Here is a 19,470-nt window from a genome sequence, read left to right as displayed (position 1 = left end):
TGTAGGAGACACCAGATTTGAGTATAAAGAGATAAAAGGATTTAGTCATGGAAAATTCACCTGATCTCAAAATTTTTTAGCTATTAATTCGCAGTTGACATCAGAGAGCAGTTGAATTAACACTTTGGTGTTCCATTAAAAAAAATGAGTGTCTTTATGGGAGAAGGGGTCTTTGAGAGCTCAAAAATATTTTCCACATCAGAACACAGTTTCAGAAAATACCTGTATAGTTTTCACAATAAAGCATTCTCTATCCAATTGTTGGGAAAAAATTTCACCCTTTCATTATGGCCAAACTTTTCAAAGACCTTATGTATTATGAACCTGCAAAACTAAGACATAATGCACTTTTTTTTTCCCGTTGTTACTGATCAGCTAATGAAAGAAAAGAGCAACCCAGTTAAGGCACGTTTGGGGGTTCAATGAGGCAGAAGCCAAATATTCAAAAACATAAGGGAAAATCAAATCAACTGTAGGAAATTTAACAATGATAGATTTGGAAATAATACAAATTTTTTTAAATGTTCTTCATGTTGCGTTTTTGTAACTCTCCCGGGCGGGACATTTTTGTAAACCAAATCAATTCCTTTCCAGGTGGGTAGGAAAGTTCTTGCAGCCCCAAATTGAAAACTGTCCTTATAAAATGTAGATGCACTAAAGTGGGAGATAGCCTGTATTTCATTCTTTGCTTCATTTGTAGAAAGATATAAATCAAAGTAAGAAGAAGAAAAGGAGCCAGCCACTGACAGTTGCACCTTCTGCACAGAAATCCCTGACCTAAGAGCGCATTTGGCAGATTAGTTAAGTGACATGACCCTATGCTCAAATCTGCGGTACCACCGTATCTGTTGTCATCTTGTTTTCTTGTCAGAATGAATTAGGAAATAATGTAGAGAGAGTGTTAAGTCTTTAAGGAATCTTTTTTGCAAGCACTTGCTACTAAGGGAAAATGAGGAACACGGTATAAATATTCAAAGCTGTCTCTGTGAGCAAGTATCCTTGCAAGCCAAAGAACAATATTCCCCCAACTATAGATTTTTCCACAGTAAGTCACTTTTATTGTACCAATTCAAGACATTACAGATATACACTGATATTCCTTAATTCAGGCTGCTAGGACTGCTGTGAAGTTGTTAATCTTCACTTAACCTATTGGTGAAATGAGCAAAGTGTAAATTCAATTCAATTCAATTCAATTAATATTTATTGAGAACCCATAGGGTGCACAGCACTACACAAAGAACTGTAAGGTCAGGCAATGAATCAGACACGGGCTTTCTGACAAGCTTTATATCTTTCATCTCTAGGGAACATTTACTCTGGCTTAGAACAATACGAACAATCAAAATTAGGGTCATGTCAGAAAAGAACTCCACTGCTTAAAATCAGGATAGGCTGACCTGGAGCCAGGTACATGGAATGGGAACCAGGGCAGGGGAGAGGTCTCTGTCCTACAAAGCTGGTGACAGGGAGGTATGCCATCAGTGGAGGACTGAGGACAGGAGTGGGAAGGATGTTCTGCAGGCTTCCTAACTGACATCCTATCAGACGACTCCTTTGTACCTTGCAGGTCTTTGGTCTTCAAAGTTACCTGCTAGGTACATGCTAATCAGAGGAGTCTATGAAAATAGTAGCAATTGTCTCTCCCCATGTATCCAATAAAATGAGAGAACTAGAATACCCAACCTTACATCCATGCACAACAGCTACAACAAACTTAAATCAACTCTGCCACTCAAAGCCCAACATATATGCAGATGGGGAAAGCATTGACAAAAAACCTGAATGACTTAGTTGCTGTGTAGGGAAGGCAGAGGGAGCCCATGAGGCATTGGATGGAGCTCGTGGTCCCCACATTCCCAACACTGGATTCTTGGAGAGCCAGTCTGAGAATTAGAGCTGGAAATAGGGGGCAGTTTTCAAACTCCTATTGAAGTTGTGTTCAAAATACCCAAGTAAGGCCTGAAAAGGCTAGAGAAGTCTGGGTCTCAGAGTCCTAAAAATTGAATACCCTGGTTTGGGTTCCAACATAGTAAGAGCTTAGAAGTTATCATAGTAGGGACACCTGGTTGGCTTAGCCAGTAAAGCATGTGACTCAATCTCAGGGATTGTAAATTTGAGCTCCACATTGGGTATAGAAATTAGTTAAAAATAAAATCTTTTAAAAAAGGAAGTTATCATGGAGTTCTTACAAGAAAAGCTGGACAAATTAAAAGACAGAGACTTTTTATGGATCTATCAGAGAACTGAGGTCCCAGAGGTCTAAATAGACAGGCATGTTAGGAGAGACACAGTCTTTTTAAAGGCTGAATAACATTCCACTGTGTGTATGTGTACATGTGTGTGTATAAACCACCTTTTCTTTGTCCATTCGTCTGTTGACAGACATGAGTTGTTTCCCATTTTGGTTGTTGTGAATAATGCTACAAGAAATATGGCAGTGCAGGTGGTCTCATCAAGATCCAGATTCTATTTCCTTTGGGTATACACTCAGAAGAGTGACTGGAGGGATTATGCTAATTAAAGTAAGGTAGACACAGAAAGACAAATACTGCATGATCTCACTCACTTATGTGTGGCATCTAAAAAAGCCAAACTCATGGAAGGGGAGAGTATGATAGTGTTTGCCAAGGGGCTTGGGGCAGGAGTGGACTGAGAAGAGGATAAGTTGGTCAAAGGGTATAAGGTTTTAGTTGTAAGATAATTAAATTCTGGAACTCTAACATACAGCACGGTGATCACAGTTAACACTACTGAATTTCATACTTTAAATCTGCTAGGAGGCATCATAAGTGTTCTTACCACACACACTAAAGGTGACTGTGTGAGGTGATGGATGTGTTAATTAGCTTGATTGTGGTGATCATTTCACAGTGTAAATGCATATCAAAACATCAAGTTATATGCCTTAAATACATACAATTTTTATTTGCTAATTAGCATTCAGATATAATAAAGCATTCAGATATGACACAGAGGTTGAAATTATCCAACAGGGAATTGGGAAAGGCAATGGAAGCAAATTTAGGAAACTCTAAGAAAGAATCATAAGAAAATGATTCTCAAATGATTTCTCAAACTCCCCTCCAGGACAAAGTCTCACACTAAGAAGAAAATGCTGGGGAAAGAACTCACACTGAGTAGCACATTAACAGAGACCCTAGTCCAAGAACATCCAGATCAAAATTGGGAAACAGAAACAGAGTGCAGAGAGCATGCAAAGCCAGCCACCATAGGTTTTGGAATTGCATGAATACACAGAAAAGGAAACTCTAGAGCCATGCAATTAGAAAAGATGTCCTGACTCTTGAATCCTTCCAAAATTTCAGAAAAAAAAAATCTTTCACATAAAAAAAAAACAACAGAAACAATTGAGCACTAATCTCATGCAATGTTCTTAAAAGAAAAAATAATAACCTAATAAATGTCCTACTGTCAATAAAAGCACAACCGGAAGTCATGACTGCAAAGCAAAATTTACAAACACATTAAGAGAAAAGTACAGGATAGAAAAAAAAGCATAAATCAGAATCAGAAAAATTCAGGAATAAGATTTATAAGATGGGGAAAGAATTAGAAATATGAGAGGAAAGTATTTCAGAAATATTGACTAAACTGAAAAACAAAAGAGCAAACAAACATGACAGATAATGTCTTTGGATAATGAGGAGAGTAAAAACAAGAAGAAAACATTTAAAATAGAAAGGAATTAAATGAAGAGATAAAAGAAGTTCAGGAGTCACAACACATTTAACAGAGAAGCAAAAAGCATTTACTGTATCTATTAATGGAATCCCCAAAAGCAGAAACAAAATAAAATAAAGGAATAGCACAAATACCAAAACTTTACTTCAACTAGTCTTTCCTAATATTGTGATAAAAAGTGAAGCATGGTGTTGATAAGGCACATGGAATCCTGAGATGATTGGCTCAGAATCACCAATACCAAAACATACTCCAGTGGAATGACTGAAACTTAAAACAAAAAAACACAATCCTTTGGAGATTTATGAAAAAAGACCAATTGACTTAAGATGAAGAGAAAACCTGCTTGTTGCTAGACTTGTCATAGCATCATTTTAAACTAAAGAAAAAAAAATTTTTAATATTCAGGAAAGTTGGGATGCCTGAGTGGCTCAGTGGTTTGGTGTCTGCCTGTCACCCAGGGAGTTATCCTGGAGTCTCGGGATCGAGTCCCACATCGGGTTCCCTGAGTGGAGCCTGCTTCTCCCTCTGCCCTTGTCTCTGCCTCTCTCCCTCTCTCTGTGTCTCTCATGAATAAATAAATAAAACCTTTACAATAAAATAAAATAAAATATATAAAATAAAATAAAATATTCAGGAAAGAATATGTAAACCAAGGAGTTTTATATCCAGCCAAACTATTCCCAAGATGAAAACCACAGAACAACTGCTCGCTGATATGCAGGAACTCAGAGAATACTGTTCCTCTGAATTGTGCTTCTGAAGAATATAACAGAAATAGGCTACAAATAACCAAAATGACCATGGCAGCAGTAGCATAAGGACTGGAGGTCAGTGATGATGCAGACTTCCAATCTGAAGGCTCCCAGGGGTGTGTGGTCCCTCAGACATAGGTGGTATGACAATGATGAAACTGGAGGAACTGACTTTGGGAAAAGCATATGCAACAAACACGACTATTTTAAGGGACATATTGTTGATAAAAAAGCAAAAGGGTCAGAAGGTGTTTGTGAATCCACAGGTGAATCCACTTGGATTGGCTTTTATATTGGCTATTTCATAGGTGACTTTTCTAGCATTCCCAGAAGAGCTAATTCAGTCCCTTCCCATTGCCCCATCTTCATCTTGACCATCTTCCTTAATCACATCCCATCAGGCTTCTCTGCTCCTCAAAATTCATCAGCGTCCCCTTGCTGCCAAAAATTCAAGCCCATCGCCCTGGCAGTGCATTCAAGAATCAATACACCAGCCTCTCATCTGCTTTTCTGGTGAGTGCACCAATTTTTCCTTGCTTCGTCTTCATTAACAATTCCTTCCTTCCTCTGTCTTAGCTTCCACCTATGACACCTTTCTGCCTAATTCCACCTTATCTGAATCCTGTTCACGGCTCAGGGCCCAGTTCAATGTCACCCTCTTGACATGCTTGCTTCTGTCTCCATCCACCAACGGGATAGCTTTTCTCTTATGCCTTCTTCCCTGATTATAAAGCCCCTAAGTGTGATCTTGATGCTATTCTTCACTAGGTCTCGGATATCTGGATCATTGCCCTGCACGCACCAGTCTTTTAATTATGTGCCATATTATAATAATTTCCCCAAAATGGTAGAATCAAAATTGTACTGGATCCTGATTTTTATTTGGTCATAAACCCATATAAATTTTATGAAAGTTATGACCCTTATCCTCAGGAAAAGTAAAACACACACACTACTTTCCATACAGTTACAAGATGGCCACACTTTTCCTTAAATCTATGAAGTGTTGCCTTTTCAGTAGATCCAGTTTCCCTCCAAGGAACAGGCACAGTGCCACCAATCTGGAGCAGAACTTATTTTGCCTTCACCGATGGTGGCACCGACCCTGATAGCACTGGGGATGTGATCTCTCCTACTTTGCAGAGCTGCTTCCTGACAACCACCTGTGATATTTCAGCCCTGTTTGAGAAGAAAACTTTTTGCACTACTTCCTCATCTCTGTCCTTCTCTCTTGCATCATCAATCACCCAATCACAGCTACTGAAAGAAGGATGGAAGAGATAGCAGTTGAAATATGAGAATGCATTGGATTTCTCGAAATAGGTCGCATTTTTTTCGACTTCCATTATTTTCCCATTTTATCTCATTTTAAAAAAAATCAATAATTTTATTTTAGCAACCCAGACAATCCTAGTATATGTTACTTAAATGCAGGAATGGTGTGATATAATTCCTGGACGTGGCATCAGAAAGATAGACTCCAGTCTTTGCTTCTGTGTTTTGCACCTGCTAGAGCAGCTGAACAGCTTATGGAGGCTTCTGAGAGGCGGTTTCTTCATTTGTGAAAATCAATAGTCTGTTCTAAGTCAAAACTTTGGAGAATTAAATGAAACCATATAAGGGAGTCTTTTAGGTTAAGAATTACACTTAATTCTGAATTAAATGCTGGAATGAGACCCCATGATAGAGAAAGTAAACTGGTTTACCGGCATGCGGAGCTGCAGGTCTGCAAGCATTCACGTGTACAGGTGGTGGAAGCTGGCGAGATAGGAGATGTCCATCTTAGGACAACACGATCCCTGATTGGTGCAAGGACACCACCGTTCGCTCAGAGAGATTGCCTGAGCACCCACGATGTGCCTGGCGTCATTGTTGGCCCTGGCTGCCCTGCGGGGAGTAATTGAGTGAGGTCCTGCCATGTCAGGGCTCATGTTCTACTGGGGGTAGGCAGGAAACAAAAGAGTATAGAGAGTTTTCTAGATCATTTAGACACTGCAGGAACCCTGAGGAAAATAGAGAGGTGTCTGCCCGGGGTCAAGGGGAGGCTGTTCCTTCTGGTGGGACACCTGGCAAGGCTCCTCTGGGTGACAGTGGAGGCTTGAAACCACTGGTCAGGACAGGAGTTTCCAGAAGAAGCTCAGATAGAGTGAGCACCAAATACCTTGAGTGGGAGTGAGGCTTGGTGACAAAATCAGAGCCTGTGGCTTAAGGAAAAAGAGCCAAGGCTAATGATTCAGGGAGAGAGACAGGCCCTGTGTGGGACTGTGGATTCTGTACTATGTAAGGATGGAGAACACCAATCCCGCAGAATGTTCTAGTCCACAGATGAGCAGGAAAGAAGTCCCAGAGAATGTAATTTTACTGCCTGGCTGTTGTGCAATGAGCTAGTTAATAACCTTTATGTCATCTGAAGGAAAATTCTCCGTTGAAGTCATTCTTCAATTAAAAATTAAATATATACCTGCTCCTCCAGAGCTGGGAGGCCGATGGCAGAGCTTGATCCCATGACCCTGAGATCATGACCTGAGCCGAAATCAAGACATTTAACTGGTTGAGCAACCCAGGCGCCCTAATTAATGTAATTTTTGATTAAAAACACCCTTGCTCTCTAATAGACGTATGTATTTCAAGTGACCTAAAGTCTATAAATCACATTCGTTACTTCACTCATGCAGGGAGAGAAATCTGAATGGCTGCCTGGAAAGGTTCCCGGGCTGACCAGTGGTCAGTTGAGCACTCATGTCACCATGGAATGGTTGTGCCCAATGGAAAATGTGCTCACTTTTGTCCTACTTCTTTGTGTTTTCTCTTCCATCTCATGCCCCTAACAGCTTACCCAAACCATAAAGACGTGTGTGTGTGTGTGTGTGTGTGTGTGTGTGTGCTCTTATCAGGACCCCAGTCCTAAAGAGTGGGGCCCCACCTTGCAGCATAATTTGGACTCAATGACCTCTCCGCAGACTTCATCTCCAAATACTGACATCCTGAGGTCCTGGGGGAAGGGGCGCAACATTTGAGTTTTGAGGAGATACAGTTGAACCCGTAACGTAGACATGTACGTTTGGCAGGATTATTTAAAAGGGGGAAAGAAAGAAGAGAGAGTGGTAAATATGGAACCCCGGGTGGTGCTCACCCCACTGGGAGCCCTGATAGCCGTATCTGGTAGCTTTCCCTGTGTGATATGTTCTAGGTGTGTGTGGCCGTGCTGGTTTGACCATGCACACACGCACACATGTGTGCACACACACATACATCTGCACATATGCTTTTGTTTGTAACGCACGTCACCGAATCTGTAAGGATATGTTGATGGAAGGAAAATCAAGTGTTGCGAATAGTCATTCTGGTTGGGAGGTTGCTTCAATCCGCAGAGAGAGCCACCCCCTTCACTCCTAACATGTGCGGACGTCGTTAAGTGCACAGGCCCCTTGCTGTCATGCTCGCCACCCATTTGCTGATACATAGACTTACATTCCATGGGCAAGGGCCAAGCTTGTGAAAGGTAATTAAATTACTTCATGGTTTTAGCTTTCTGAAACAACCCATTCTGATGGAAAAAAGAAAACGGGAGGGGAAAGGGAGGGGAAGACAGGCAAGGTGACGGGCATCTCCGGAAGCCCAGTGACTGCTGCTCCGCAGGCGCACGTCTGCTCTGCTCGGGACACACACCTACCGCTGGCCAGACAGTCTCATGAGAATCTGGAGGGTATTTTGTCACGATTGTTTCTAACAGAGGACCAGAAAGCTTCCAGCTACCTGTCGTCTGGCCAAAGCCAGAGGACAGCCATCCGCGCCCCTTCCTGCCTGCAGCTTGGCTCCAGAAGGCCTTCCTCTCTGTCCGCCCGTCCTTCTGTCTGTCGCTCCCTCTGCCTCCCTCCCCGAACACCTCTCACCCTGCCCTGCTCCAAGAAACAAGCCCAGCATTCTCATCTCGGGTGTAAACACTATCATTTGGAGAGTTTTTCCCATTTTCCACCCTCAAACTGAGGCTGACACTGTATCTCTGTGAAGCAAGAGCATTCTGTGCAATTTTCTGAAATGTTATACTTTTAAAAAACCTGGTTGTTTTTCAACTTGTAGAGAAAAAAACCCTGCTGAAATATAAATACTTGGCGATGTTTAAGCTTTTCTCCCGTATTATTATATATATATGTATATATATATATACATTTTTTTTTAATTTTTGGAAGCTGCCAACAGTTAAAAGTGAAGATTTAATTGTGATACATAATAGGTACACATCACTGGTCAGCTGCTGTGACTAATCCTCCGAGGTGAACGTAAGTAGCTTATGTTACTATTCTTATTCTATCAAGGGATGTCACGATTTTAATGATTATATTACTAGTTTTTAAAGTTCAGTGACACAGTCATATAATAGAGTTGTCTCCTAAGACTCATGCTCTTCCCTTATGCAAGACTATTATGTAACTTGCCAGGTGGGCTGCTCCTCAGGACAGCTCACAACTTGGCTTTTTTTCTTTCAGAACTGAAAAGGGCTTTTTAATATATATATTTTTTAATTTTTAAGGCTATTTTTAATTTTTTTTAAAGATTTTATTTATTTATTTATTTGAGAGAGAGATAGTGAGAAAGAGCATGAACAGGGAGGCTATGGAGAAGCAGACTCCTCGCTGAGCAGGGAGCCCAACGTGGGACTCTATCCCAGGACCCTGAGATCGTGACCCGAGCCAAAGGCAGATGCTTTACTGACTGAGCCCCCCCACCTCCGGTGCCCTGAAGACTTTATTTTTTAAAGCGGTTTTGGGTTCCTAACAAAAATGAAAGGCAGGTACAAAGGTTCCCCATATTCCCCTGGGCCTCACATGTGCACAGCCTCCCTCATTGTCAACACCCCCACTCTAGACGGTATATTTGTTACTGTCATCAACCTGCACTGACCCCAAGCCAGGGTTTATATTAGGGTCACACTTGTTGTTGTACATTCTGTGGGTCTGGACAGATGCATCGTGACATGTGTCCACCATGTGGTATCACACAGGGTAGCTTCACTGCCCTAAAAAAGTCCTGTGCTCCTCCATCCACCCCTCCCTTACCAGTGCTTTACAACCCTTATCTTTTCTTGTCTCCATAGTTTTACTTTCTCTAGCATGTCATGGAGCTGGAGTCACACAGCATGTAGACTTTTCAGATTGGCTTCTTTCACTTAGCCATATGTATCTCAAGCTCTTCCATGTGTTCTCATGGTGCGATAGCTCATTTCTTCCCATCACTGGGTAATATTCCATTATCTGGCTGGACCACAGCTTTTTTATCCATCACCGTCTGAAGGACACCTTGGTTGTTTCCAGATTTTGACGATTATTGATCGAGCTGCCATAAACATCCAAGTGCAGGTTTTTGTGTAGACATGGGTTTTCAGCACCTTTGGGTAAATCCCAAGGAGTTCAATGTCTGGGTGGTATAGTGAAATGGCACCATGCTTCATCAGGGCAGGAAAGGGCAAGACAGACTGTGGAGTAGGACAGACTCCGTCCTACTGAAAGCCACTTTCGATCACTCTGGATGTTATCCCCTCAACAGGAGCAAGTCAGTTGGTCCACATCACACTCCAGGGAATGACAGAGGGAAAAAATTCCAGAAAGCAGGATCACTGGAGCCATCTTAGAAGCAGCCTGAAACAATAAACAAAAAGAAAGAAATAAATTGCAAAAAAATAATCAATCTTTGAAACCCTATGATTGAATTACTTGTGATTTCTTATTATTTTCTTTTCAATGTCCATTATATTTGTTTTTCTCAGAATTGAATTTTAATAAGCATTAGGCATCTAAGCACTTGGGCTGTTCTTGCTGACAACAAATAAGAAAGCAATCATTTTTACTGATAGATAAAAGTTACAAATGTAATCTTTAATTTTTCTTTTTGTATGTCCAGGTAATTCTTATTTCAGAGCCAAAAGCAACTTCAAGTAATGTTAATTTCCTTCCTTCCATCTAAAGAAAAGTATATGCTATTTATATCGGCAATTATTTTTGAATTGCCAATTTCTTATGCTTTTAACTTCATTTTAAGGCATTTAGAAGTTTTATAAAAATGATTAACTGATTAGGATTCTTTTTTTTCTCTTCATTCAACCCCAAAAAGAATAAGACAATTTTTTTTGCTCCATTAATCCAGTGCAATTATTGCAAGTCCACATTCTAATTGTTTATTTTTAAAAATGAAAACTTACTACTTTACTCGAGGATAAGTCATAGTGATTTTTAAAATTCAATGAATGTGTGATAAGAAAACAAATAATATTTCAGTGACTGCTCTAAGTATATCAAGCTATAAAGTTATCATGTGAGAGCTTCTAAGCGCTCCAAAATAAGACGCTATGGGATAAGAATGATGGCAATTTTAGTCCAAGTACTGATTTTGAATGTATCACAAGAATTAATTGTGGAATATAAGCAAGCTCACCTCTTATTTGTCCTATAAACAATACATAGATGAAATGTATCCATTATCAAATTTCAAGAATTTGTCTTTAGAAATAATCATACTCCTATACACTCGATGTACAAACGACCTTTAATTCTTCAAGAGGAACTCTGTAAAAAGAAGCAGATGTTTTGTCATCTGTGTCTACCCTGCCCCTCTCTCTCCATGTAACCTAGATTGCTAAAAGAAATATTTCACAAAACCATCACACCAAACAAATAAGGACAAGGCAGTAGGACAAAAGAAAAAAGATGAAAATCCAGAGGGGAAAGTAGCAAATAGAACATGTGGCACAGAAGATAGAAGGAGGAAGAAGGAAAGATAGGAAAGGGAATTAGAAGAAAGGAAAGAACCTTGGGAGGATGAGAAAAAAGGTTACCCCTCCAAGGTGTGGCAAGGGATTGTCACTTCTGAAAATGTAGCTCATTTGTAGAGACAGAGTCACCCAGGCTGGTTTACAACATGTAGGTGGGCTCAGGAAGGGTGTTCTCTTTAGGACTGGGTGGAAACGCAGCTGGAACTCCCCCCAGGTTGGAGGTTTCTGCTTTATGGGCCATCCCTGGCTCTGAGGCCCTCCTCAGCAACAACCTGCCAACCCCCTGGACCCCTGCAGGTGGACCAAGCTTTCCACCCTGGGCATGAAAGTACACAGGAGGCCAGGCTTTCTATGTTTCCCATCCTGCAGAGCGTGGACGACAAGCCTCTTGCCACTGAGCTGTGACTTCATGGTGGCGGCCTTGGGTGACAGCTCCGTGGCTGAGCCACCATGATAGGACATGATGCCCTCTCCCCGGCAATCATCACAAATACATTTTTTAAAAGATTTTATTTATTTATTCATGAGAGACGCATAGAGAGAGGTAGAGACACAGGCAGAGGGAGAAGCAGGCTCCCTGTGGGGATCCTGATGTGGGACTTGATCCCGGGACCCCTGGATCATGCCCTGGGCCGGAGTCAGACACTCAATCATTGAATCACCCAGTTGCCCCAACAAATACATTTTTTTTAAAGCCTTGGGAATACTTCTATGCATTACAATGATGAGGTGATCACAGCCAAGAAATAGAGTCAATGAGAGAAGCAGCAATCTGAATTAGGATTTTCTTAATAACACTGTTACTTCCCTCCCCATATGCAAATGTCTTTATGGAGACTGGCTTTTCTAATTTAAAAAATTATACCATTGATTTTATTATTAAAAAAAAAATGAAGTCACCAAATACAAAATAAAAGTCACTCATTACAGAGCCAGGAAAGGACAACTTCATTTTTGACATTTTGCCATCAAAGCCATTCATTCTCACTCTTGGCTTAGATTGGATGGATGATCTTACAAAATTAAAATTGTGTAATTTTTATAAAGCTAATGCCCTCACCTAACATAGCATGAACATAGTCAATCATCACGTTCAGCCTCTTCAAAATATTTTATACTTTCTTGTGATTCCATCATTATTGAGAAATTGAGATCATGCCTGCTGCTTGTGATGTACACGGCGCTGCACACAACAGCATTTCCTCACCTCGAGTTTACAAGATTATAGACGCGGTAGTCCCAATGCACAGATGTACCTTCAGCCGCTATTTCTATAACACAGAAGGCGAGAGAAATTTGGCTACAATAGATTAAACAAAGGTTCTATTTATTAACCCGTATTTAATCATCACAGCCAAGCAAACAACTTTAATCAAAAAAAAATGGAGCTGAGGCTCAATATTTAAACTGTGCATAAAAATATGACATTTAATCTAATCGAGTTGGCCGACCATGTGCACGCCACGTTTCGTGTTTGCTCTTCAAATCTGGGACTCATTCCTTCTGTCACTCTAATTCCTGGACCCCATTTGGAAATGGTTTGTGTTATATGCTCTCTAGGTGCTTTCTGTGTTTGCTCACCACACAGAATGTGTTTGAAGACCTGGTCTTCCCAAATGTGACACTGTTAACAATCAAAGGAGTTGAACAGTTACGGCCGCCACTGGAACAAGGCAAGCATTTCCTAAAGGTAACGTCCACGTGCACACACAGAAATTGGCCTGATGTTTTCTCTGCTGCTTTAGGCTTTTAATCATTGAGGTTTTTTTAAAAAAAGAAAAATATATAAGTATTTCTACTGGGCTGAAGGTGCGTCTCGATGATCCTGTTGATAAGGGGTCATTTTGTCATCTATGTCCTTCTGCCCGGAAACGTGCAGGTACAGAGAGAGCGCAGATGAAAATGGCATGGTCCCATGGTGGTTTTCTGAATAAATACATTGAAAAAGACAGTGTGGCCCTCAGGATTTTTCTCTTTCATTTTTCCATCACATTATTAGTAATTTTTTAGTAAACCCCATTAAACAAGAAGCGCCTAGAGAATCTCTCACCCAAGCTTAGGTAGGCTGACACATGGTAAGTCAAGGGCAGGACTGGTGTGGGTACTCGCATGTGAGGATGGCCAGGTGGCCAGCACTGTCATTTCCTTGGGGACGAGGTACAGTTTCTAGTTTATCCTTGCCCAAAACCAGTTAACTTTGGTTTATGGGATTTTTTTTTAAAGATTTTATTTATTTATTCATGAGAGACATAGAGAGAGGCAGAGACACAGGCAGAGGGAGAAACAGGCGCCATGCAGGAAGCCCAATGCGGGACTCGATCCCAGGATCCCAAGGTCATGAAATGAGCTGAAGGCAGATCCTCAAACGCTGAGCCACCCAGGTGTCCCTGGTTTATGGGATGATTGATTCTCTTTTCATTTTTGAATTTATTTTTCTTGGGGCACCTGGTGGCTTGAGTGTCTGACTCTTGATTTCAGCTCAGGTCATGATCCTGGGATCGAGCCCCATGTTGGGCTGCATACTCAGCGGGGAGTCTGCTTCTCCCTCTGCCCCTGCCCCTGCTCTCTCTCTAAAATAAATCGATCTTAATAATAAAAAAAAAATAAGTGAACTTACTTTTCTTTCCATCTACCCATTGTACAGACAATGAGCCTGGTGCTGCTCCGGGCTCCAGAAGGCAGCAGTCAGCACACAGAAACCCAAGGAGACACACCCACAAGGAGCTTTACCCCTGGCAGGAAAGACCAGAAGAGAAAACTCATGGTACCTAGGAGGTGATCACTTCTGTGAGAAAAGCACTACCCGGGATGGAGACCCAGAGCCCAGGGCTGCCCTGAGGTTCTCAGTCAGCTGCCTGTGAAGGTGAGCTGAGACGGGCTGCTGGGGAGCTGAGCTGGGGACCCAAGAGAATCAGGAAAAAGCCTTTCATCAGCTGTCTGCACGAGCAGACAGGGCGGCCAGAGGGGCTGGGACCCCTGCGGGGCCCTGTGCTCCCCATGACGGGGACCCTGGGGAATGATTTGACACAAGAGCACCCTGATTCAGGGTGCTCTTGAGGGCAGTTCCCACAAGAGCAAGAACCCACCATGGATGAGGCCAGAGGCACCTGGGCTCTGACACCTGTTCCAGGTACAGCCCAGAAGATTCTGTGGCAAGTTCAGGAGTCAAACACGGTGCTGCCAAAGAAACAGGAAGACAAGCAAGTGAAGGAAGCCTGAAAGATGAGCAAAGTAAGGAGGTCAGAAAGTCGGTGGAAGAAATGTTGGGTTTGAGAGGTCTCATCTTCACCCCAGGGAGGCTGCAAGCAGGGAGGAGGGATGGATGATTCTAGAGCTGGAAGACGGTGGGCCAGATAGACCTGAGACAGAGCAGGATGTGTCTACACATGGTGACTTGACCCTGGAGCCTCAAGATCCCTACGTCTAGGGACAGTTACCACAAAGCCCTTAAAGGAGGTTACAACATGGTATCATCAAGTTCCAAAGCGACTGAAGCATGGTTGTCAGCAAGACCTGAGCAGTGGTGAGAAGAGTGGCATGGGAGCTCCATCTTCAAGATGCTGTGGATCCTGATGGACACAGATGGGACGTTGGAAGGAGCAGAAGGAATAAAATCTCAGAGATGTGCTGTGAGGTTTGTCTAGGTGACCTCCCTGCTGGCTGTGCCACACCGTGCAGGAGAGGGAGTTTGGTGCATGTCTTCAGTGACGCCAACTGGGACCTGGCCTCATGTCATCGTGTCCATCTGCCATCCCTGGGGTATTAAGGTGCTTCTGGTCATCACTGATGCTCGGTGTTGTCAAGATGACGGCCATACCCTGGGCACCGTATCCCCTGACCAGCTGGAGGGAGGGGGATAGGATCATCACAAGGTGTGACCTTTGAGTAAAGGAAGCCAAGACCATCCCCAGGTTCCTCCCCAGGCTGCCCTCACTGGTGGCCTGCCACGGGTGGCGGGCAGCCCCTGATGCAAGGGCAGCACTGGATTCATTACCTGACCTCCAAGGTGTAGAAAACTCAGGAAGGCGGGATGGGAATGCATGTGGGGTGAGCCAACCCAGGCGTCTGTGACAACTCCAACCTAAGAGGTGAGTTCCCGAGTGTCCCTCAGTGGCCCGGGACACAGAATAGCAGTGGCACAGCTGTGTTTCCAGAATGAGTGGCTAGATGCGGGTGTAGGAGACGCTGAAGTGCGGGTGGAGGGAAACTGGAGGTCAGCTGGACGTATCCTTGGACCAAAGCAAACACCGGCGAGTCTCAGGGCTCGGGGCTACACTAGGGCTCCATAAGCATGTTTGGATTGCGATGGAAACCCCCTTAGTCCGCCAGAGGTTTGCCAGCTGTGCCTGGGCTGGGCTGGAAGGAATACCACATGCAGGTACACAGCAGTGGGGCCCACTCTCTGCCTCTCCCTAACTCGCCACGAACCTCGGGAGAGCCCTGAAAATACTGCCCGTGGAAGAATTCTCCAACAGGTGTCAAGCGGCAGCCGCGGCAATCAACGCTTTATCGCGAATCCTCTCCTGCCCACAGAGCAGCACCACTACCGTCGCTGTGAAAGCAACGAGAGGAAGCTCAGGGAGTCGCGTCTAGGGAAGCAGGCGATGGTGCAGCCAGTCGCACCGCCAGGTGACCGAGGACTGAGCTGCGGCTTCAGGCGGCCTCATGGGGATGCGCAGGTGCACGTGTGCGCAGGCACGGCCATGCCCCCGGGATCTGGTCCTTGAGGGTCAGAGAAAAGCATCCCACAGGGAAGAACCACACAGATGGCCATCATGGGCGAGGTACAGCCCCAGGGGGCCCGGGGGGGGGGGTGTACAGGACTTCCAATGATGGTTGGTCGCTGCAGGCTTATTCCTCCGCCCCGCGACACCCCCTCCATGGGCCAGCCCCCTCCCTGGTGGGCCTGCAGAGGGTAGGGATGCGCTCCCCCTTCCCCTACCCAGGTAAGGACCCAACCTCCTCTGGCCTCTGAGAGGAGGAGAACCGCGCACACACGGCCACACCTGCGTCGTTTCCTACCTTCTCTCTTCTCGTTATTTGCCACATCCGACTTTCTCATTACTTTATGTTCTGGATGAAGAGACTTAATTAAGCAGGGTCCTTGATGCTCCTCCAAAAGCTGTGGTCGCCCTCAGGAAGCCACCCCACTACCACCCAGTGCGCCCTCCATCCCTGACAGGACCACTGGGCTTCTCCCCTCGGCCCTTGCTGGAGGGTGGAGATAATTGCGCAGTAAATCCTATATGAACACTGGGAAGCTGTGTCTTCCTGGAAATTACATGGTAAATAATGACATTTGTAGGGAACAAATAATTCAACTATTGGTTACCATGTCAAATGCAATTTTAAGATCTGATGAGGCAAATCTTGTTTCAGAGATGAAAACAGAAGAGGTAAACCAGATAATTGCCAAGTGATTAAACAGGAGGTGCCATGCGTGTATGATTAATGCAAATGTGCAGATAGGCTCGGGGGAGGGTGGGCTGGGGACTGAGCACGCATCACCATGGTGGGCAAGTGCTGGGTGGCTCCCGAGGGTCGGGCTCCCACACAGACAGCACAGCTGGGCCCCAGGCCAATGCTGTGTCCTCGCCTCTCTTTTCTCCTCGAGAGTACATCCTGTTTACCATTTCACTCTTTTTGCTTCTTAAAATCCCCTTGAATCCTCTTTTCCACTATTCTGTGCACCTACAATCCTCTCTCTCTGGCTCCTTCTGGGGGTCTCCCTACTTGCAGCTCCTACCTTGTCATTGTTTGGAAAAAGAGAAACTTTCTTGTCCCTTCATGAACACCCTTTGGGATCTGCCCACCCATCATCTTTCCTGACAGGTGTCTTGTGTCAGCAAATGGGCTGTGGCTCCTATTTGTGAGATGTCCCCTCAGTCCAAAAATGCCTTTTCCAGGCTTCTGGTTATGGTGGCCCCAACACGCCATGGGTTCTCCACCACCGGCAGCCATCCCCACCTTCCAACCTGCTCTGGTGTGTGGTGAGGATGGTGCAGGTGTGAGCAGGTGCCATTCCCCCAACTCTTCCCTTCAACCCCAGCGTCCTTCCCGGGAAGCATCTATCCTGGCACCACTTAGACAAGGTCCTCACTCCAGGGAGCATGACATCAAGAGGCCTGATGTCTCCCAAAGGGGTATAAGAAGCAAACAAGAGAGAGAAATATCAGGTAACTGGATCCCTCAGGAGGGAGCGACATTAATTCATCGTCCAGAGAAGCCATGAGAAGCCTCAGGACACAACGGTCTCCTTGCTATAAAATGCAGCCCCTGATTCCATAAAATGGATCTACAGGGCCATGGGACCCATAGGACAGCAGCAGGTACTTGATATGTGGTGAGAGGAGGTGAGATGAGGAGGGCTGGGTGATGGGGAGGTGATGGGGTGGGGGGTGATGGGGAGAGAAAGGGGAGCCCTCTAGGGTTTGGGAAATGTGAGCTTTGCAGCCCATCCCATGTGCTATTCCATTCTGCCCCAATAGTGACCTTGAGAGAGAAGAAGAATGTGCTTCCTGAGGCTTGGGGACATGGGGTGACAGCCAAGGTGGGGAAACAGTCCGTGCTGGGCCTGTGTGTTGACTTGACTGGTCTGTCAGGTGTATGTGTATTTGGTCAGACATTCCTCTGAGTGTGTCTACTGGTCACTGGTGGACTCGGTGAAACAGAAGCCCACTCCCCTTCCAGTGCAGGTGGGCCTAGTCCGATCAGTTGAAGGAATAAACAGACCACAAGGCAGGAGAGAATTCTCCTTTGAACTGGGACAGTGGCTTTTCTCCTGCCTTTGATCCCAAGCTGAAACATTCACTCCTCTTGGGTCTCAAGCTTGCCAGCCTTCCAGCAGGAGTGACACCACCTGCTCTCCTGAGCAGGAGCTCACAGACTCACCCTGCACATATTGAGACTCGTCAGCCTCCATCAGCATATAAATGTATTGTTTGTCATAAATCTCTCCCTTTCTCTAATAGACATCCATGACGTTATTGCTAACTGGGCCAATATGTGTTTGGTCGGTTCTGTTTCTCTAGGAACCCTGACGAATATGATAGATGGATAGATGGATAGATGATAGATTGATGATGATGATGATGATGATGGATAGATAGATAGATGATAGATGATAGAAAGATAGATGATAGATAGTAGATAGATGATAGATAGATAGATAATTGTGACCAAGTCCTTTACCCTTTATTTGCCTCAGTCTAGAATATGGATTATATTACATTATTATGATATTTTAGAGATTTATTTATTGAGAAAGAACATGCGGGTGAGTGAGGGGAGGGAGCCAGCTCCACACTGAGTGTGGAGCCCGACGAGGCTCCATCTCATGACCCTGAGATCAGGACCTGAGCTAGGAGCCTGATTCTATTATGGACTATGTTACAGTCCGTGGTATGGCCTCAGTATAAAATATGAATTGTACTGCATTATGCATCTGGGGGCTTGGAAAGAGTGCTGTAGTATGCTAAGATGTGTGCTTCTCTGCAACTCACACCGACCCCCATCTTCCTGTGGCATTCAGCTCTATATTTGGACAGACGGCAAGGTCAAGACCCAGCACCCCCGCTGGCAGGAGGTGTCAGGTCACTGAGTCCCTCCCAGGCAGCATTGCATCTCGATCCACCGTGAGGACAGTGAGAAACATGTTGCTGTGGGTCATGCGAGGATGGGATGAGTGATGGACTGCCTGCTGACGTGTGAGGGGATGGCATCTGAGAGCCACTAAGTGCTTTCTGAGCCACCGGAGCATGGCCTCAGAGCCGCGAAGGAGCTGTCCCCGATGGGTCGTTAGCAACACCCTGACTCTTTCCCGGACAATAATATTGACTTCCCATTAGATAAACATGAATCTTCTAAACAAGGGGTGAGCTACAGGAGCCAGTTCCCTCCTGCTTTGTGCAGGTAAAAGGCAATGAGACACAGTCCATAGATTTGATTTTCCCTGTAATTACCTCTCCCAGCAAAGTGAGCTCAAGTAGCGAGCAGAGCCCGAGCTCAGAGCAAACGAGGTCACCGCCTTTGCAGGACCAGTTGCTGGTTTGCACAAAACCCATTATTAGCAAATCAGAGCCATTAGAGGAATCTCTTTACGCCTTTCCTTTATTGAAAAAAAAAATCAAAATGGGAGAGAGGCGGGTCAGTTGTGAGAACATTAAAGTGAGTCCCAGTAATGAGCTGAAGTAGTGTTGAGTCAGGGTTAAAGGCGCAGGTGAAAATGGCAGAGACCTTTGCCCT

This window comes from Canis aureus, chromosome 5 (genome assembly GCF_053574225.1).
Source record: "Canis aureus isolate CA01 chromosome 5, VMU_Caureus_v.1.0, whole genome shotgun sequence".
NCBI classification, from domain to species: domain Eukaryota; kingdom Metazoa; phylum Chordata; class Mammalia; order Carnivora; family Canidae; genus Canis; species Canis aureus.
The sequence above is the reverse complement of the archived record's forward strand: the minus strand, read 5'-3'. Positions refer to the sequence as shown.